General features: G+C 41.9%; 1 protein-coding gene across 1 annotated transcript in view; it reads right to left on the bottom strand.

The window, feature by feature from the left end:
- The window catches only part of elmo1 (engulfment and cell motility 1 (ced-12 homolog, C. elegans)), a 206,427-nt gene extending 190,146 nt beyond the window's left edge, over nucleotides 1-16,281 (bottom strand). Inside the window, exon 1 of the mRNA XM_063069851.1 lies at nucleotides 16,144-16,281. The gene's annotated coding sequence lies outside the window, so the exon portion shown is untranslated. The remainder of the gene's footprint in view (nucleotides 1-16,143) is intronic.
- Nucleotides 16,282-20,788: the final 4,507 nt, after the last annotated feature.

The raw sequence follows: 20,788 nt of genomic DNA, 5'->3' as shown, positions 1-20,788 counted from the left end.
CAGGCTCTTGAACAAAAGATAACTGCGTTCATCTATTGAGATGTTCCCACAACTAACGATCTCACTTTCAGGACTCTTTGTCGTGTTATTTCATGTTCTCATTATTTATTTATATTTGTATTTGCATACAATTTGTTGTCTTCTGTACTCTACTTCATCTTTCATTGATCCTGTTTATAGTCCATAGACTGGCTGAGTAGGCCCACAGGAAAAAGAATCGCTGGGCTGTATGTGGCGGCATGTATGTACTCTGATAATAAATTTTACTTTGAACTGCTTCCACATTTACAGTTAACTTCAGTTTCCAGGAATGGGAAAAATCACTGTGGTGCAGATCATGCAGACAACAATTCTGGAATACAAGTGTCCCCCGCTTTTCGAACATTCACTTTACGAAACCTCACTGTTACGAAAGACCTACATTAGTACCCTGTTTTCGCTAACAGAAGGTGTTTTCACTGTTACCAAAAAAGCAGCACGCGATAAAAGGCAGTGCATGCCCCAAGCAGCCGCTCTCCCCGGATTCGGAACGGCATTCTAGCCGGCATTGCTTAAACATGTGTCTGTGAGCAGCCGTTAGCAAGGTGAGTTCTAAGGTATCAGAAAAGCCTGAAAGAGCTCGTAAAGGTGTTACACAGCATAAAACTAGACATAATTAAGTGTTTCGATCATGGTGAACGAAGTAAGGACAAAGTGAGGTTGGCTTGTGGAAGCTGACAAACATGATGTTGAAGAAGATTTGGCATCCCATGACCAAGAACTGACAGATAAAGAGCTGATGCAATTGGAAGAGGAAAGGATAACAATTGAAACCGAATGAGTAATGATAAAGTACGACTTTAATTTTGAAAGGGTACGTCGGTTTAGGGGATATTTGCAGGATAGTTTGAGTGCTTACAAACGACTGTATGATAGAAAAATGCGCGAGGCTCAGCAGTCAAGCAAGCCTTCCACATCAGCCACAGCAGATGACGAACCTCGACCTTCGACATCGAGGCGGGCAGTCATAGAAGAAGATGAGCTGCCTGCTCTAATGGAAACAGACGACGAGATGACACCTCAGTGTCCCACCACCTCAACACCCAGGCGGCCGACAGATACCAATTCGTGGAGAATGCAGCAGTAGCCGGGAGACACACAGCAAATCTCTAAGAAAAAAGCCGAAATAAACATGTTAATTAATTAGGTGCCGCCCGACACGTAAATGTCGGCCCAGATCAGAGACGATTGCATCGCCTCTGATCTGGGCCAACAATTAGGCGTCGGGCAGCACCTAATTAATTAGCATACAACAGGAATTCTGCAGATGCTGGAAATTCAAGCAACACACATCAAAGTTGCTGGTGAACGCAGCAGGCCAGGCAGCATCTCTAGGAAGAACTACAGTCGACGTTTCAGGACGAAGGGTGTCAGCCTGAAACATCGACTGTACCTCTTCCTAGAGATGCTGCCTGGCCTGCTGCGTTCACCAGCAACTTTGATGTGTGTTAATTAATTAGCATGTTTATTTCGGCTTTTTTCTTAAAGATGTGCTGTGTGCCTCCCAGCTACCGCTGTACCCCTGCATGCTTCGCGGATCGGTATCGGTTCGCTGCCTGGAGGGTTGGGGCCACTGCACCACCCAAACTCCAACGACTCAGTCTAACACACCACCATCAGCGTGCTCTGCGCTTTCCCAATTCCGGTAAGTGATACTACACTGTACATACATTATTTCTAACGACAGGAATTCTGCAGATGCTGGAAATTCAAGCAACACACATAAAAGTTGCTGGTGAACGCAGCAAGCCAGGCAGCATCTCTAGGAAGAGGTGCAGTCGACGTTTCAGGCCGAGACGTCAGGGTCCTGATGAAGGGTCTCGACCTGAAACGTCGACTGCACCTCTTCCTAGAGATGCTGCCTGGCTTGCTGCGTTCACCAGCAACTTTTATGTGTGTTGCATACATTATTTCTACCTTATATAGGCTGTGTATTTTTACATGTTATTTGGTATTATTTGGCAGCTTCATAGCTTAAAGGTTACTGGAGAGCGCTTGCGCCGTGTTTCTGCTGACAGCGCTTGCGTGAAATTTTCGCTACGGAGAACAGTTCAGGCAATGATTGTGGAAAAGTATTTCTACTTTATATAGGCTGTGTATTTATCATATCATTCTTGCTTTTACTATATTTTACTGTTATTTTAGGTTTTATGTGTTATTTGGCATGATTTGGTACGTTATTTTTGGGTCTGCGAACGCTCACAAAATTTTCCCATATAAATAAATGGTAATTGCTTCTTCGCTTTACAACATTCCGGCTTACGAACCATTTCATAGGAACGCTCTACCTTCGGATGGCGGGGGAAACCTGTATAGATCATCCAGAGCACAACTAGTTATGGAAATGAGGAAACCACCTCCACAGAAATCAACAGTAAAACACAGGCTTATTGTGAGATGAGATTGCTCTCTCTGCTACTCATTCTACCGAGCAGCAAGCACACAGTAATGTGACAGGTTCATTTAGTTTGATGGTTAAATTACCCAACGCACCCACGGTTTTATTTTTTTCTTAAATCTATTTTACCTTCTCTTCAGCATTTTGTTCTCACAGCAATGCAGTTACTCCTGCTCAACAATGAAATACTTTTCCATTTCAGTATCAACAGGAGCACCAAACTCTGTCACATGAGGTACTGGTACCACTAAAATAAACATTACCTCCACTCCATTGCGTTAATGGACAATACAGTGTCCATTTGTTATTAGTTACATCCTGCAATTTTAACTTTAAAAAATAACTTTACTCCAGTATAGATAACACTTTTACCCCATCAGTCAGGGTTGCATTCAAATTCAGGTTTCAGATAGAAAGCCAGACTTACCCATTGTACCAATTCTGGCCAGTTTCGATTTCAGTATCCGCCCAAGACAGCTATCACAGGCAAGGGCTTTTTTTGGAAGTGTAGCTTCACCATTACAAAGCAGACTTAAGCCTGATTTATACTTCTGCGTCAACGCGACGCCGTAAGTACTGCGTCGCCGCAAACCCTACGCAGAGCCGACGCCGATCCCTACGCCAGAGCCTCACGCACAGCAACGCAGAATGCAACAGCTGTGATCGGTCCGCTTGGTAGCATCACATTTCCTCCTACGCTGCAATAGCTTCCCATTGGGCGACTGAAGGGCAGGGAAGTATCTCTGGCTGCAATGCTTTCCATAAAGCTTCACAGACCTCCAAAATTATGGAGGACACATTTCGCTTTTACAAAGAAAGACACTCGCGTCTTGTTTACCCCGAGAAAGACTACCATGACCGTTAAGCCTTGCACAGGCAGGTGTGTGCGCATGCGTGACACGTGCGAATTGCAGAGCGACGCAGACACACCAACACACAAGTATAAATGCTCTCAACGCACATAAGTCACTTGCGTAGGTTACGGCGTCGAGTTAGAGCAGAAGTACAAATCAGGCTTTACTTCCTGGTCCTTCATCCCTAGCCATCTGGACAGTAACACTTGCTGGGCAGAGTCCAGGGACGCCTTTGTCAGAAGGGAATTCATCTTTTTTTTCCATTAACCAAACTTGTTCACTCCATCACTTCTGAATATCTTCAAAGTTCAATGTAAATTTATTATCAAAGTAAGTATATGTCACTATATACCCCCTTGAGATTCATTTTCTTGCAGGTGTTAAAGAATACAATAGAATCAATGAAGAACTACACACACACACAGGGTGGTGAGCATATGGAACGAGCTGCCAGTAGAAGTAGTGGATATGGGATTGATTTCAACATTTAATGGAAATTTGTAGAGATACATGGATGGGAAGGGTATGGAGGACTATGGTCTAGGCGCAGGTCAATGGGACGAGGCAGATTAACAGTTCAGAGTGGACTAGATGGTCTGAACGGCCTTTTTCTGTGCTGTGGTGTTCTATCACTGACAGACAACCAATGTGCAAAAGACAAATTGTGCAAATACAAAAATAAACTAATAAATAATACAGAGAACATGAGATGTACAGTCCTTGAAAATGAGTCTAGCGGTTGTGGAATCAGTTCAGAGTGAAGTTATCCATGCTGTCCAGGAGCCTGATGGCTGAAGAGTAATAACTGTTCCTGAACCTGGTGGTGTGGGTCCTGAGGCTCCTGTACCTCCTTCCTGATGGCTACAGCGAGAAGGGAGCATGACCTGGATAGTTGTGATCCTTGATAATGGATGTTGCTTCCTTATGGTAGTGTAGACGTACACAATGGCTTGGAGGGATTTTCCTGTGATGGACTGCACTGTATTCAGCACTTTTGGTTGGCTTTCCCGTTTTTGGGCATTGGTGTTCCCATAGTAAGTCGTGATGCAACCAGTCAGGATACTCTCCACATCTGTAGAAGTTTGTCAAAGTTTAAGACGACATGTCAAATTTGTACAAACTTCTAAGAAAGTAGAGGTGCTGCCATGCCTTCTTAGTAATAACACTTACATACTGCTCCTTGAACAGATCCTCGAATATGGTAACGCCCAGGAATTTTAAATTACTGACCCTCTCCACCTCTGATCCCTCTAATGAGGGCTGGTGCATGGACCTCCATTGTCTTTCTCCTGTAGGCAATAATCAGCTGTTTGGTTTTGCTGATGTTGAGTGAGAAGTTATTGCTCTTGCACTATTCAACCAGATTTTCAGTCTCCCTCCTATATGCCAATTCATCATCACCTTTGATTCAGTGAGCAACTGCGGTGTCTTCAACAAACTTAAATATGGCATTGGAGCTGTACTTAACCTCACAATACCCAATCTCAATGCCCATTTCCAATTTCTCAAAAATGTTTACCCCTCCCCTCTTCATGCTCATATAAATCTCCCTCTCTTTGAACTTTGCACACTTTCACTGCCCCTGAAGTTCATGGAGCAACATGTTCCAGTAATAATTTTGTCTCCATAAATGACAACTCTGATCATATCGACCTGCTGCAGTTACTTCTTTTTCCATAGTTTGACAAAGACTCACCAGGCTGCTCAAGGAAGTGCTTTTTAAGCTACATCTTGAATACACAAAGCATTTAACAACAATTCAAATGCAGGAACAGACTGGTGAGATCACAGATGCCACAATATAAAATTGCAACCTCTGTGGGTGTAGGCTTTGTGACGAGGAAGCTACCCCTCCTGCACAACAAGGGTAGAGCAAGTTTATCATTTGTTAAACACATACTCCATAATAATTCCAACATTAATTTCAGAACCTATGTAAAGTTAACCCCATTCACTAAGTGATAAATTCCAATCTCATTTTTGTCCCAATAAGATCTTCAATTCCATTACTCCTGCGGTCTTTATCTTTATTTCATCTCCATTTCGCTGACAATTAACATTGGCAAACTTCAGGGATGTGTGCTTAGCCCACTCTCCACCCATGACTTTGTGGCTAGGCACAGCTCAAATGTCACCTATAAATTTGCCGACGATACAACTGTTTTTGGCAGAATTTCAGATGGTGACGAGAGGGTGTACAGGAGTGAGATGTATCAGCTAGTTGAGTGGTGTCACAGCAACAACCTTGTACTCAGCGCCAGTATGACAAAATAACTGATTGTACACTTCAGAAAGGGTAAGATGAGGGAACTTACACCAGTCCTCAGAGGGATCAGAAGTGGAAAGAGTGAGCAATTTCAAGTTGCTGGATGTCAACATCTCCGAGCATCTACGATGGGCCCAAAATGTTGATGCAGTTACAAAGGAGGCATTGACAGCAGCCAAATTTCATTAGGAGTTGGAGGAGATTTGGTATGGCTCCAAAAATACACACATTTCTACAGATGTACTACGTAAGGCATTCTAACTGGCTGCATCACTATCTGGCATGAGGGGAGGGAATCAAAATAAGCTGCAGAATGTTGTAAACTTAGTCAGCTCCATCATGGGCACTAGCCTCCACAGTATCCAGGACGCTTTCAGAAACCATCTGATTTCTGAATGGACATTGAACCCAGGAACACAACCTCACTACTTTCTTATTTCTATTTTTGCACTACGTAGCTAATTTAAATATATACACTTACTGTAATCCACAATATTTTTTCTATTATTATGTATTGCACCATACTGCGGGCACAAAGGCAACAGATGCCTGTGATATTAAACCTGATTCTGATGTTCTGATATTAAATTTCTATACAAAATACTACTACCACAGCTTCACAACCAGGAGTTGACATGCACTGTAGTCTTTGTGTGTAGCAACTGAGAGAATAAGATAATCAAATCAAGATCAATTAGAACACATATGTACGCTTCTCTATGTATTAAAATCAAAGTTTCTGTCAACTCTTCTTGGGAAGTTATTCAAATAACAGAATATCGATCTGAGGAGGAGAATGTCTTAGAGCAAAGGTTTATCTTGACCAACCCACACAAAATGCAGGAGGAGCTCAGTGGGGCAGGCAGCATCGATGGAAATAAACAAACAGTCAACGTTTTGGGCTGAGACCCTTCTTCAGGATTGAAAAGGGGGAAGATGAAGAATAAAAAGCTGGGAAGGGGGGTGAGGGGAAGGACAATAACTAGAAGGGATAGGTGAACCCAGATGAGTGGGAAAAATAAAGGGCTGGTGAAGGAAGAATCTGATAGGAGAGGAGAGTGAACCACAGGAGAAAGGGAAGGAGGAGGGGACCCAGAAGGAGGTGATAAGCAAGTGAGAAGAGGTAAGAGAAAAGGCTTATCTTGTTGCTTGAGTTAGCCAGGTTGCAAAATCAGTCCTACCAATGTTGGGAGGGTACAATTATGGCTTGGCAGTTACACAGCTTTCATTGCGGATAAGAGATACAAATTTATAATACAGAGAAGTTAAGCAACGCAAAATGAATGTATATAGTAAATGGCTTGGCATCCTATTCAATGCTGAATATGCTTTGAGAATTTCTACTTTGACCTTGGTACTTGGAGTCGATTCTGTTGTCGAAAGTGATGAGGTGTTAACTAGAGGCCCAGCCTATTGCGAGTGACTACCACTACGCCTGTTCGAAGGGGAGCTCCCCAAATGTGTTCACAATTAACCATTAGAGCACAGAGCAGGACACCACAGGAACACCTCTGGCCCACGATGTATATTCCCACCATGATACCAAATTAAACTAATCCCACCTGCCTGCAAATGATTTATATCCCTTCATTTCCCAAATGTCCCTAAACACAGCTATTGCATTCGCTTCACCGCCTTCCTGGAGCATGTTCCAAGCACCTACAATCCTCCATGTGAAAAGCAACTTATCTTACACCATCTCTGTTACACTTCTCCCCTCTCACCTTAAATCCATGCCTCTGGTATTTAATATTTCTCTTTTTTTTCCTGGGGGGGGGGAAGAAGAAAAAAAAGATGACCTACATAACCATGCCTCTTAGAAATGAAGGTACTTCTAACAGGTTCTCCCCACACCCCCACCTCTTCAGAGGAAACAATCCAGACTTGTCCAACCCCTGTTTAGAGCCAATACTCTCTAATCGATGCATCACCCTGCTGAACCACTTCATATACGAGTGACATCATTCTAGTCCCCACACAGCAAACTCTTAACTCTTTCCTACCTTTTTATACTCCCCACATTACCCTGCCCCTTCAAGACTCTACCACTCACCTACACACTAGGGACCACCTACAGTGTCCAATTAATCAACCAGCTCTCATAGTTTTGAAATGTGGGAGGAAATGGTCTTTTAAATGCCTTGATATTAAACACAGAAAGATCCTCAGTTTAATATCAAAGACAATATTTTCAGCCTCCTCACATAGCCGCGCCCCCTTCTACTCTAGTAAATGTGACACAATCAACTTCTGCACACTGCTTGAATGCCCAAGTTGGTGCATTTTTCATTGCTTCTATTATATTGATTATTCTATTATGCATTGATTGAGTATGCCTGCAAGAAAATGAATCTCGGGGTTGTATATGATGACATATATGTACTTTGATAATAAATCTGCTTTGAACTTTGAAACTGGAGCCCGTGAGAATCTCACCGAGAACATGCAAATTCCACACAGATTGCACCAGATATCAGGAAGTTTACTCAGGAAGGTGGAGCTGTTAGCCAGCAGTGTTCTCTCATCCCAATGTCGTTCTGTCCTTGATGGCTATACATTCAACCGCCTGGCCCCAATCTCTGGAAATTTCATCTCAGTCATTTTTTCTCTTATGTCCTTTCTAACTGTCCTAAAGACTTGCCTTTTTGATGAAACTTTTTCAGTCAGTCACCTGTCTGTAAAGATCCTGTGTATCCTTGTCATAGGTGTCGTCTTTTGTCGAATGCTTCTTTAAATGTCCCAATATTAAACGTGGAAAGATCCTCTCCCTGTTTAACACCAAAACACGGATACAAGAGGTGCTGCAGATGCTGGAGGAGCTCAGCAGGTCAGGCAGCATCTGCAGAGGGGAATAAACAGTCGACATTTTAGGCCGAGACCCTTCATCAGCATCCAAAATGGCAACTGCTTATTCCCATCCGTAGATGCTGCATGACCTGCTGAGCTCCTCCAGCAAACTGTGTGTAATATCAAAACACGATTTTTCTCAGCCTCTTCACATCATTGAGTCTCTCTTCTATTCTAGTAAATGTGATCATACAGTAATACTATGTGCAAGTAAGATAAAGTTATTAAAAATCCAAAAGAAAATTACAAACTGTAACTGAACATAACAGAAATTAACATTTGATTCAATTATTTATATTGCTGGTTTATTCTCCGTAAATGAAAAATTTCCCACATCTGATCAATTGATCTTCTCCAGTTCTCAACCAATATGAGATTTAAAGCAAATTAATTTCAAGTTGATATATTAACATTGTTTTGGCACTGGATGCAGATTGGAGTTGTGCACTGCTTAACTGCAGATTATTCTGCAAGTGTCACTTTCCACATACTGCTGGGATACTCTGCAGGAGAAGGGAGAAGGTGCCGCTCTATCAGAAGTGCCTAAAAATTGGCACATTAAAAGGTATTGATCAGTTCTGGTCATTTTAAGAGGGCCAGAATTAATGCATAACAAAGAATAAGTCGATGAAAACATGAAATGTTTCTTGAGATTGTTCGACTGATCACGTATTCATTTTAAATGAAATTAAGTTTAACACAAATAATATTACTTAATTATTGAACTTGCATTCCTGAAGTCTAGTAATTCATTATCCTGTGCAGTGTGAGGTATTTAAATATTTCAGATTTGCAAGAAATCTTGGCTACCAGTTAATAATGTAGATACCAGTAGGACACTAACCCTTGATATTAATCAAGAGATGTATGCCTTGGTGATCCTTTGAATTGTCCATATATAGAAATGGTAACATCTTGTACAACATATTCCCTCTTTAAGATGTTGTACCCATTAATTGCCTATTTTATTCCTCTCCCCTACCAGCTTGCTGAGTGGGGACCAGAATGAGACAAATTTCAGAAGTACAACTCATATATCCAGTGGAAACCTTGATTTCAAGGTGGTAAACACACATCATTGTTATTGGTTGCCCATTCCACGCAAGCCTCTAGCAATGCCATTTTTCAGCTGTGTTCAGCAAAGAACTTCACTAGGTCTTTCCTCTAATCCAATAAGGAAAAAAATAATAATCAACTGTGATCCATTTGTTACTCTCCCATAGTAGATTGTTCAGGTCAGAAACATAAAAGACGGGGAGAAAAGTTTACTGTCTACAAACTGCCCCAAGACATGAATCATTGTCCCATGTAGTGTGTCCTTCCTGCCTTCAGCATACGACTGAACCAGCTACAAAACTTAGTTACATATTTATTGAGATACAGCACAGAACAGGCCCTTCCAGTCCTTTCAGCCACACCACCCAGCAATCCCCCAATTTAACCCAAGTCTAATCACGGGACAATTTATAATGACCAATTAGCCTACCAACCGTTATATCCGAGGAGGTTGTATGGGGAGAACGCACAAACTCCTGACCAACAACAGTGGAAATTGAATCCGGGTCGCCTGCACTGTGCCAACCACTACGCCACCATGCTACCCTAAAATGGGAGGACCAGCATTTAACGCCTATATATCAACTAGGATCCACTGATGAGAACACAAGGAATAAAAAAAAAGGTATGAAAATAGGCAATTCAATCTATTAACCCTGTTGTATCAAAGCTCATCCATTTAATCACCTCATTTGCAATTCTCTATTATCTTTAACTTCCAATGATAGGCTGAAACAGGGTCAACTCGTCTACCCTGCCGCTAATTAGATTAAGTGGGGTACATTGCATTCATGGACAATTCTGAATTTTTAATCCAGCGTCAAAGGATTTAGAAGATTATTCACTACTCACACTAGAGTAAACAGTCTACCTTGTGTTCCAGTGTAGAATGAAATTTTGCATTGATCGCCATCCACTCTGCTCATGCAATCTTCCCACATCAACCGAAGCATTGCATTCAGAGCCTCTCACTATTTTCTCTCTTATTGCCATCAGGGTCTGCTGCCCTTCACTAAGTTCCACTGACTTCTGGCTGGTATTACTTCCTTTATCTGCAGTCACTCCTCATAAAAAGTTCAAACTGTATTGAAACCAGGAATGCAAGCTTTACATTCACCCTTTTACCTCCTGAATATTCATATTGCACCCAATTCTAAAAAAGGACAGAGTGCAGAGATACAGGTACAAAAGCAGGCTGCTCAGTCTATTAATCCTGTTGTAGCATATTAAAGCTCAAAAGTTTAATAACCCCAGTTGCAATTCTCCCACTATTACTAACTAGCAAAAATCTATCAAAGTTAGATTAATCGAGTTAGCATCCACTGCATTTTGTCGGACAGAGTTTGCACTTTCCTAATTTATAAAAGTCATCCACATTAAACGTGACACCTACATCAAAAGCCACTGCAATCTGAAAATTTCCAGCATTTTATTTCTGTCTCTAATTTCTGCCCACACCATGCTTCTCCACTGGTCAGAAATCTTTCCATCTGCATACCTTTACAATTAAGACTTAAGAATCTTCTTAACCTTCGCTACACAGAGCACAGGCCAAGATTAAATAACCTAGGTTTAGACAATAATAGCCCACCATCCACACTTAATGCCAAAGCAACTCATTTACCTGACACATACTCTGAAAGAACTTACTGGGGAAAAAAATCTCCTCAGCCTAACCAGTGAGGTTCTGTGTGATACCAGAGCCTCACGCAAACTCTTTGGATCAGAACAAGACCCACAGAGGAAAGTTTTTGATAGATAGCAGAACCTTAACCCCATTTTAGCCATCTATCAAACATTCCTCAGTATCTCTGATATTAGTATTAACAAGTTAATACTTTAAACTCACAATTAGAAATTCGAACTACTGTATAAATTTAAAAAGGTAACTGCAAACTCTAACTTACCATGTTCCTATCTTCTTCCCTGCCAGTGATAAAACCTCAATTCTAATAGCACACAATCTGTCAGATCTCTCAGCTTAAATGCTGAGAAGTGCCAGTAAATTCATGCCCTTCTACTAGATTCCATACACCGTCCAACAGAAGAGAATAGTGAGACATTTATCATTAGGAACTTGTTAGAAAGTTTGCATCTTCCTCATTTAGTCATGACAGAGGTCCTGAAATTGCTGGCATTTTTGCAGATAAATGATGGCAGCTCACCCATGAAATTTCTGGCAAAACCTAGCTTCTCCAATTTTGCGCTGCTCCTCACTAAAAGTACCATGCACCATACTATTAAGCTCACCAGCGCCCCATCTCAAGGCTCACTTGAAACTTACCGATGCTCCTGTTAAAATCGCTGGAAAATTCACTGGGCTGCTGTGTGTAGCATCTTTAAAAAAAAATTAGAAGTGTGCTGGAATAAACTCCAACAGTCCAGAAAACCTGGCTGGTCCAACCACCAAAACCCTGACTGTGCAGGATTAATGGGGTTTTACTGCTTTTTATTCCAGATGCGGCTTAACCGAAGTTTGAGGTTGGGTGGGACTGTGACTAGAGGTTAAGGGTGAAAGGTGAAAAGCTTAAGGGGAACATGAGGGGAAACTTCTTCACTCAGAGGTTCAAGAGAGTGTGGTACTTGCCAGCGCAAGTGGTGCATGCCAGCTCGATTTCAACATTTTACATAAGTTTGGATAGGTACATGGATGGTAGGGGTATGGAGGGTTACCAACCTGGTGCAGATTGATGGGAATAGGCAGTTTAAATGGCTCGGCATGGACTAGTTGGCCCAAAGGGCTTGTTTCTGTGCTGTACTTTCCTATGACTCTATGACAAAACTTTTATACATCTTTACCAAGATTTTTTTCCTAATACCATTCTGCTACTCAGTTAGCAAAACAAAGAAGCTGAGACTCAAATCAAGACATCACTAATCAGTCCTTTCCAATTCTCATCAGGTCAACCATGTGTTTTCAGTTTTATGAGCTTTAACTTTAGTGATGTCTCAAACACAGAACCTTACCAATTGTCACTTGCAGCCCACGTGCACAATGCACAGAACAAAGAGGAGAACCGCACAGGAACAGGCCATTCGGCCCACAATGTTGTGCTGAACCAGCTAAAAAGCAAATCAAAATCACCCAAACACTAAACCCTCCTACCTACAGCATGTCCGCATCCCTCCATTTTCCTCACATCCCTGTGCCTATCTAAACATCTCTTAAAAGCCTCTAATGGATTTGCCTCTACCACCATACCAGGCAGCACATTCCTGGCATCCACCACTCTCTGAGTAAAAACTCACCCCTCACATCCCCTCTCACCGACAATGCATGCCCTCTGGTATTAGCTATTTTAACCCTGGGAAATAGGTACTTCTCCAGATAGGCCTACATCAGCAAGAATTTCAGACCAGACAAAGCCTTTACAAATCCATTTCAGATCAATTCAGACTTCTCTCATATGCTCTGCTACCCTATCCTTAATTATAATTCCAATAAAATGCTCATAATTGTTACTAAACCATAACAGATGTTTTATCTCCTGGTTTATCTTTGTTTTAAGTAAACAATGCTATCATATTGCTATTTTCCAATCTGTAAGAGCTACAACCCCCAAACCCCACTGGATAATGAAACAGAAACAAAGACCATAAGACATAGGAGCAGAATTAGGCCATTCAGCCCATCGAGTCTGCTCCGCCATTCCATCATGGCTGGAAAAAAGCTTGTAAACACTAGGCAGTCAGGCAGCATCTTTGTTAAACAATGTTAAGTTGACTTGTTGAGTATTTCCAGCAGTTTTTGTTCTCGTTTCAGATTTCCAGCATCAGCAGTCTTTTTATAGATTTTCATAACTTTAAAGTTTGTTACTAAAGCAGCAGCAATTGCCTCATCTAGCTCTCTTAAGCCCTGGAGTGGAAAATATCGGGCCCCACAGGTGTATCTATGCTTCATACCATTACTCTTTTCTAATAAATATGTTTTTCTTCTGTTCCAGCCCATGGTCCATTGACCTGCTCCCCAGAATATCAGGGGAAAATTGTACGCTGACCAGTCATTCCTAACCAACACAAAGATGACTGGTTAGCTGCAGATTAATCACTTTAGCTCCAGTTCATAGCTGCAGGAAATATTTGGGACAATGCATTTGACACATTCCACCTTGCATGTTCTGAGTCTCCTGTCAACCATCTACACTAAAAGATCATTTGCAACCAATTAATCAGTACATTTCAGGTATATGGAAGGAAACAAGAGCACCAAAGGAGAAACATTAAAGGGAAACCCATGTTACACAAACTCCACAAAGACCACACCGGAGCTTGGAGGCAGTGGCACTACCCGCTGTACACGCATGCCACCCAACTTTCGCTACAGAAGATACATCCAAGAGGAGGTGTAAAGCTCTTCAGATGGAAGAGAAGGTGAGAAACTCATTATCAGGGAAGTGGTACTGAGTAAACTGTTGGAGCTGTGGACCAAGTCTCTGAATCCGGATGGATTTCATCCCAGGATCTTGAAGAGGAGGCTAGTGGGATAGACGATAATTATTCTAATTTTCCCAATTTTCAAACGATTATTTTAATTCTCTGAACTTCCACAGGTTTGCATAGATTCCACTAGGTTGAAAAATAGCAAGCACAAATCTTTTATTGAAAACTTGAGGAAAGCAGAAAGCAGCACATCACCAGTTACTTAAGCTGTCACAAGGAAAGGATTAGAAACTATTATTTAAGATGTCAGAATAGGACACGAAGAGTCAAAGTAATCAGGAAATATCAAAATGGATTTCTGAAAAGGAAATCATGTTTTGCACCATTACAGGATTTTTTTCTAACAAAGATTTGTTCAAGGAGATGGATTCCCTTTTCCTGCCCGATTCACAGGGTTACGCTTTCACCACGTTCACCAAAGCAAGTCTCAGGCCGCAAGTTCCCCAGTGGACAATTCACCTTTCGCAGCCTACCCCCACACAAGTCATGAACTTGATAGAATACTCTCCTCTTGCCCGGATGAGTGCAGCTCTAACAGCAGTCGCGAAGCTCTACCTCAGATCAGCAGTCCAGCTGCCAAGTTAAAGCAGTTACTTCCTCACGGCTGGTGAACAATGCCTGCAGGCTGTAACATCTCCAACTTGCACTGGAGCAAACTAACAAAGCCTTTAACACCCAGCACACACGTGGGCATAACACAACTTGCAAGATCTTACCCCACTCCCCCATCACGAGTAGCTGCAACACACACCATTCCTTGTAGCTGGGTCAACATCTTGGAACAACCTATTTAACAGTGATGTGGAAGGGCAATCGCCATTTAGAGTCCATGTTGGCAGCTCACCAGCACATGCTCAAGGTTAAATGCGAAGGGCAGTAACGGTTAACCTTCAGAAGTAAAGTCAACATCCTGTGAATGAGTACATTTTTAAAATCTTCAATAGTGAGGGGTGCAAAGTGCAATGCTTCAACTAACACCTTTTATTTCCTTTGCAATCTTCTCCATTTCTGTTATAAAATAACTTGAAGAATTAAATTTTGATTCTGTTACCGATCTTGATAAGGACTAGAAACCTTCCGCACCAACTGCTAAGCGTTTTCTGCTTCGCGTTAACCTAGTTTTGCCGCGTTTTGATGTTTTATGGTTGCATGTCTCTGCAGTGCTGCAAGCTGAACGTTTGGAGAGGAAGCTATCAATAATACCTAGCGTTACCGAGGAAAGTCACAGATAGATCACTCGATTTAAAAATAATTCTTCTCATCTGAAGACAGGAAACTATTTGGACTGTTTAGTTAGGTCTGACTTAGATGTCAAAAGCAAGTGGCTTGTGATTATTTTACCTTTACTAATGTAACTTCTAGTTCCTACTTAATTTATGCCAAAGGGAACCAAAAATCCTGAGGAAAGAATCTCCAAATCTGTTAGCAAAGAAAGCTGACAAAACGTTCATGCATTAATGTAGTGATAACACATGACTGATTCTGACATTATTTACAAGCTCAACGTAGAGGGTTGCCATCGGCCCATTTTATGAGGGAAATGACAGAGGAAACTCCCCAAAATTTGAAATAAAGAACCGTCATCGCAGTGATCCTTCATGTCACATGCACACAAGACACATATTCCGAGAATTCAAACAAAAGTCATTTTATCTAGTTACATATAGTGATCTGTGTAGCAATAGCATTTTAATCTCATTTTGCGTGACCTTACCATTTGAGGCCTAATAATTCAGGATTTGGTAAGACTGCAATACTTGTTGCCCAATACCTTAATGCAACTTTCCAACCATTTAAAAGTAATAAAATTATTAATTCCACTTATGGAAATAGCTAACTCGAGCTGGCTTTCTTGATTAAACTGACTGCTGCTTTCGGGAATTAATAAATTACCATTCTTATGTTCTTCTCAACACTTTCATTTCTTACACCCAGTCATTACAAACTTAATTGTGCACTGAATACTCCCAAAATGCACTCGCTAGATCTTTAGAGACCATTTTAAGTTCTAATTACAACATGTTTCTGTAGAAGGAATAACCCCACCCTTTTACATTCAAGAGCAGCATCGTCTTAATGGTGGAAATGAAGTGTGTCTATGAAGTAACTACACCAGGAAATCCTGTAGAAAACCCCTTCTCCACAAGTCCAAATAAAGTGCAGAAAACTTAAGGCAGATCCCAACAGCCCAGGCACACTGGCCATCAGTTTGCACAGCGCAGATCAGCCTTTAAATAACTTACGATTTCATGTCCAGCTCAAAAAAAGACCGTTTAATTTCTCGTTCCACCACAGAAATTCAAGAAGCTGCCACGGCACGAAGCTTACGACTGCAGCAATTTGAAAAGGAAGTAGGATTTACATCACTGCACTCTTCAGAGGAAACTGTACAATTCAACAGAGCAGAGGCGTGATGCACCCACAGCAATGGGGCAAAAAACACAATTCCCAGTTTCAAGCAGGTGAACCAAGAATTTCTGAAATCAAAAAAAACCAAAATATTTCAGAGCTCCACACAAATTTACAATGCTGATTAATCAAATGTCTGTAGTTCAGCAAATTTGGTAATAATTCTACACCTTGTTGTTTTGGCAGAATTCTGAAAGCTACTCCTTGCCATCTTTGAGAGATATTTGGTCTTGGAGGCAAATGTTTTATTTTAATCTGACTTTGTACAAAACTAATGAGACCATTCATTTTACAGCTAGAATTAGGAGGGATAAACAGAGCAAACTCTGCTTGACAATATCAACCTAAAACTCAGAAGCCGAAGTTTTAAATTTCTTTGTTTCTGGAGTTCACCAGATATTGACAACCACCCTAAAAATAACTGGATGTACTTGAGTAGAGACGGCACTCTTTGGTCAAATACTTGTCAGGAAGGAGATAACCTTGCAGGCTTACAGAACACGTTACTGTTCAGAGAAAAGCATCTAATTCACCCCAAGCTGAAAATTCAACACCTGATCCAGTCTTCATTATGGGGACTTACTTTCCCTTCGAACAATTTTCAATGGGAAGGTGCAACGGGTGATCCAAAGTTTGGGTTTGCGGATTACAATTACTATTAACCCTGACACTCAATGAGAAGGGACGTGAAAATGTATTCCGAAATTTTAATTTTTGATATCATCTAGTGATTTTCCGCACCCCCCCCCCAGCTAAATTGTAAATTGCAGAGGAAGCCTAAGACAAGCTTAATGGTGGTGCCATCACCTCAGTGTTGGAGGTCTCAAGGTTTCAACTCGCTTCTGCAAAACAGAAAGAAGCCACCCAACACCCAACCACTTCGTGATCTGGAAGTTCAGCATGGCGAGAAGAAAGTGGGAAATGTGACACGACACATTTTGCAGATGCTAAAAATCTTGAGCAACACACACAAAATGCTGGAGGAACTTAGCAGGTCTGGCAGCATCTATGGAGGGAAATAAACAGTCAATGTTTTGGGCCAAGACCTTCATCAGGACTAGAAGGAAGAGGCAGAAGCCAGTGGGAATAAGACACTTTTTTACTCATTTCAGAATAGGACGGAATTCTACTTGCTTGAGCTCCCTTTCCCAAGCCCCAAGAGCTGCAGGAAAGGAACACTGAATTTAAATATTGTTGGGCAAGACGCACTTTGAACAAGTTAAATGGTATCAATGCTACCCCTAAGTTAACTAGACAAGCAGAGTGTACAATCTTTCCTCTTCACTAACTTATGATCTGAAAAATCATACTGATGGAGATGTACATGAACTTGATCTCTCATGCCAGTGACCTTAAGCACCCATTAGCCATCAGATCAGCTTACTCATGGTTTAAGACAACAGCCAGTAGATTTAAAACAGGTGATTTAAATTATTTTAGAATATGCCCAAAGTGCTATGGTCTCTGTTCACAGTCTAGCCAGTTGTCCTACGGTGTCAGCTGACCACCTTCCGGAACCACCAATATTGCAATTGTCAACAAATAGAAAAAAGGCATATCGCAGCTAATAAGGATCTCAAAATTCTTCCTATTGAGGCCATTGCTGAACTAATTCCATTTCCAATACTGAAGAGTGGAGGAATAGAGAAAAATATTTCTTTATTTATTTATAAATACAGCTTTTCCAGCCCAACAAGCCCACACCGCCCAATTGCACTCTAATCAGCCCGTCCGTCTTTGGAGTGTGGGTGAAACTGGACTAAACCCTTGTGGTCTCGGGGAAAACATACAAATTCCTTACAGACAGCGGCGGAAATGTCCACAAAGATATAGGAGCAGAAACATGCCATTCGGCCCATCAAGTCTGCTCTGCCATTCAATCATGGGCTGATCCAATTCTTCCAGTCATCCCCACTCCCCTGCTTTCACCCCATACCCTTTGATGCCCTGGCTAATCAAGAACCTATCTATTTCTGCCTTAAATGCACCCAATAACTTGGCCTCCACAGCCGCTCCTGGCAACAATTTCCACAGAGTTACCACCCTCTGACGACAGTAATTTCTCCACATCCCTGTTCTAAATGGATGTCCTTCAATTCTGAAGTCATGCCCTCTTGTCCTAGACTCCCCTACTATGAGAAATAACTTTTGACGTTACTAATCTGTTCAGGCCTTTTCAACCCAGGTCGCTGATGCTGTTAATAGCATTACACCAACTGCTACACTCTCGTGCCGCCCCCTACTGAAGATTAGGAACTGGCATGGGAACGAAATGACAATAAATTCAGAACATTCTTCATTAGAAATTTAACAAGAAATTTAAATGAGAGGAAATGAATGAGAATAATTATAGTTTGTTGTTTCAGCAAGGACTTCCCAGAATGCCATGGGTGTGAATGGTCTACAATGCTTCCTATTTTATACCAAAACCATAGGGTGAGATGTCACCACTCTGCCCTTTAATTAGGAAGTGATTTGCAGTGATATAAAAAGAAGGATGTTTATTTTGAATGGGATTATATAGTTACATGATTTTTAAAGACTTTCATTTCCACTTACCTAGTAATGGAAGATCAAGGAATGAAGAGTAGTGCAAGATAATTACGACTTCATAAAAGGTGAGGCCTAAATATCGACCTCAACTGCTTGGACTAGTGAAAATTCACAGCAGTGAAGTAAAGCGGTGTGAGAACATGCCTCCCTCTGCGGCTGAACCCTTGACTTTCTGACCAACAGACCACAGTTAGCAACACCTCTGCCATGATTATTCTCAACACTGGCACTCCACATGGTTGGGTTCTCAGCTCCCTACTCTACTCTGTGTACACTCACACCGTGTGGCCAGACTCTGCCCCAACTCCACCAACAAACCTGCAGGTGAAACCACTGTAGTGGGATGAATCTCAGACAGTGATGAGTCAGAATACAGTATGCAGTCTGGAGAGCTTAGTGTCATGGTGTCATGACAACATTACCCTCAATGTCAACAAAAGAGCAAGTCACTGATAGTAGAAAGGAGGGCAGTGCACCTGCTCTCGTCCACATCAACGGTGTTGAGGTTGAGAGCTCCAGGTTCCAAGGGCTGCACATCACCAATAGCCTGCCCTGGTCCAACCACATTGATATCACAGTCACAAAAGGTCACCAATGCGCCCCTTCCTCAGGAGGCTAAAGAAACTTGGCATGCCCCTGTCGACTCTTACCAATCTTTATCGACGCACCGTAACAAGCAGCCTGTCTGGATGCATGACGGCTTGGTATGACAACGGCTCTGCACGTGACCGCAAGAAACTGCAGAGCTGTGGGCACAGCTCATCACATCACAGGAACCAGCATCCTGTCTGTCTATACTTCAGAGTGCTTAGTAAAGTAGCCAACATAATCAAAGACCTCCCCTCCCCGGACATTCTCTCTTCTCCCCTCTCCCATCGGGCAGAAGATGCAAAAGCCTGAAAGCACACACCACCAGGCTGAAGGACAGCTTCTATCCCACTGTTATCAGACTCTTGAGCAGACCTCTTATACGATAAGATGGACTCCTATCATCCTCAGTGTGACCTTGCACTCTTCCAGTAGCTTTTACACTCTTTTCCTCCTCATTGTTAATGTCTTAGCTCAATGCACTGTGCAATCATCTGTTCTGTATAAACAATACACAAGACAAACTTTTCATTGTATCTGGATACACACGACAATTATAAAACAATACCAATTCATTAGGAATGAGACAGTGTTGGTACAATATTTGATACTACACCATAGTAACTTTATTTCACTAACAATTTTTGATTTGCCGACCACCACTCCCACTCCTCAATTTTTAGGTAAGTTTATCCTCTTTAAAAGTTCGCTGATTGTAAAAAAAAATCCAGCCGTAGAAAGCCAACACTTTTTCAAATGGATGAAATTTTAAAAATGAGGAAGATTCCTTTCTAAATTCAGCACCATCACTGCTTTAGCCCGAGTACATCAGTTACTTACCTGTCCACCAAATCAGAGGTGAATCAAAGAGAGGAGGGGAGTTGGAACAACAGTGGTTAGCACAATGCTTTACAGTACCAGAAAGTTCATTTCCCGCCACTGCGTGCAAGGAGTTTGCGTGCTCTCCGTATGACCGCGTGGGTTTCCTCCAAGTGCTCCCACAGTCCAAAGACAGAGCAGTCGGTAGGTTAATTGGTCATTGTAAATTGTCCCGTGATTCGGGTAGTGTTAACTTATTTTTGCTCAGCAGTGCAGTTCAAAAGGCCAGAAGGGGCTACTCCACACTGTATCTCAATAAATACATAAATAATCAGTATGTAGGAGGGAAATCTGGTTGAGTGGTGCCACAACAACAACCTCCCACTCAATGTCAGTAGGATCAAGGCGCTGATTATTGTCTTCAGGAGGAGGAAACTGGAGGTCCATGAGCCAGTCCTCATTGGGGGAATCAAACGTGGAGGGGGTCAGCAATCAGTCTCACCACCAGGTTCAAGGACA

The sequence above is a fragment of the Mobula hypostoma genome, chromosome 17 (genome assembly GCF_963921235.1).
Source record: "Mobula hypostoma chromosome 17, sMobHyp1.1, whole genome shotgun sequence".
Taxonomy (NCBI): Eukaryota; Metazoa; Chordata; class Chondrichthyes; order Myliobatiformes; family Myliobatidae; genus Mobula; species Mobula hypostoma.
The sequence above is the reverse complement of the archived record's forward strand: the minus strand, read 5'-3'. Positions and strand labels throughout refer to the sequence as shown.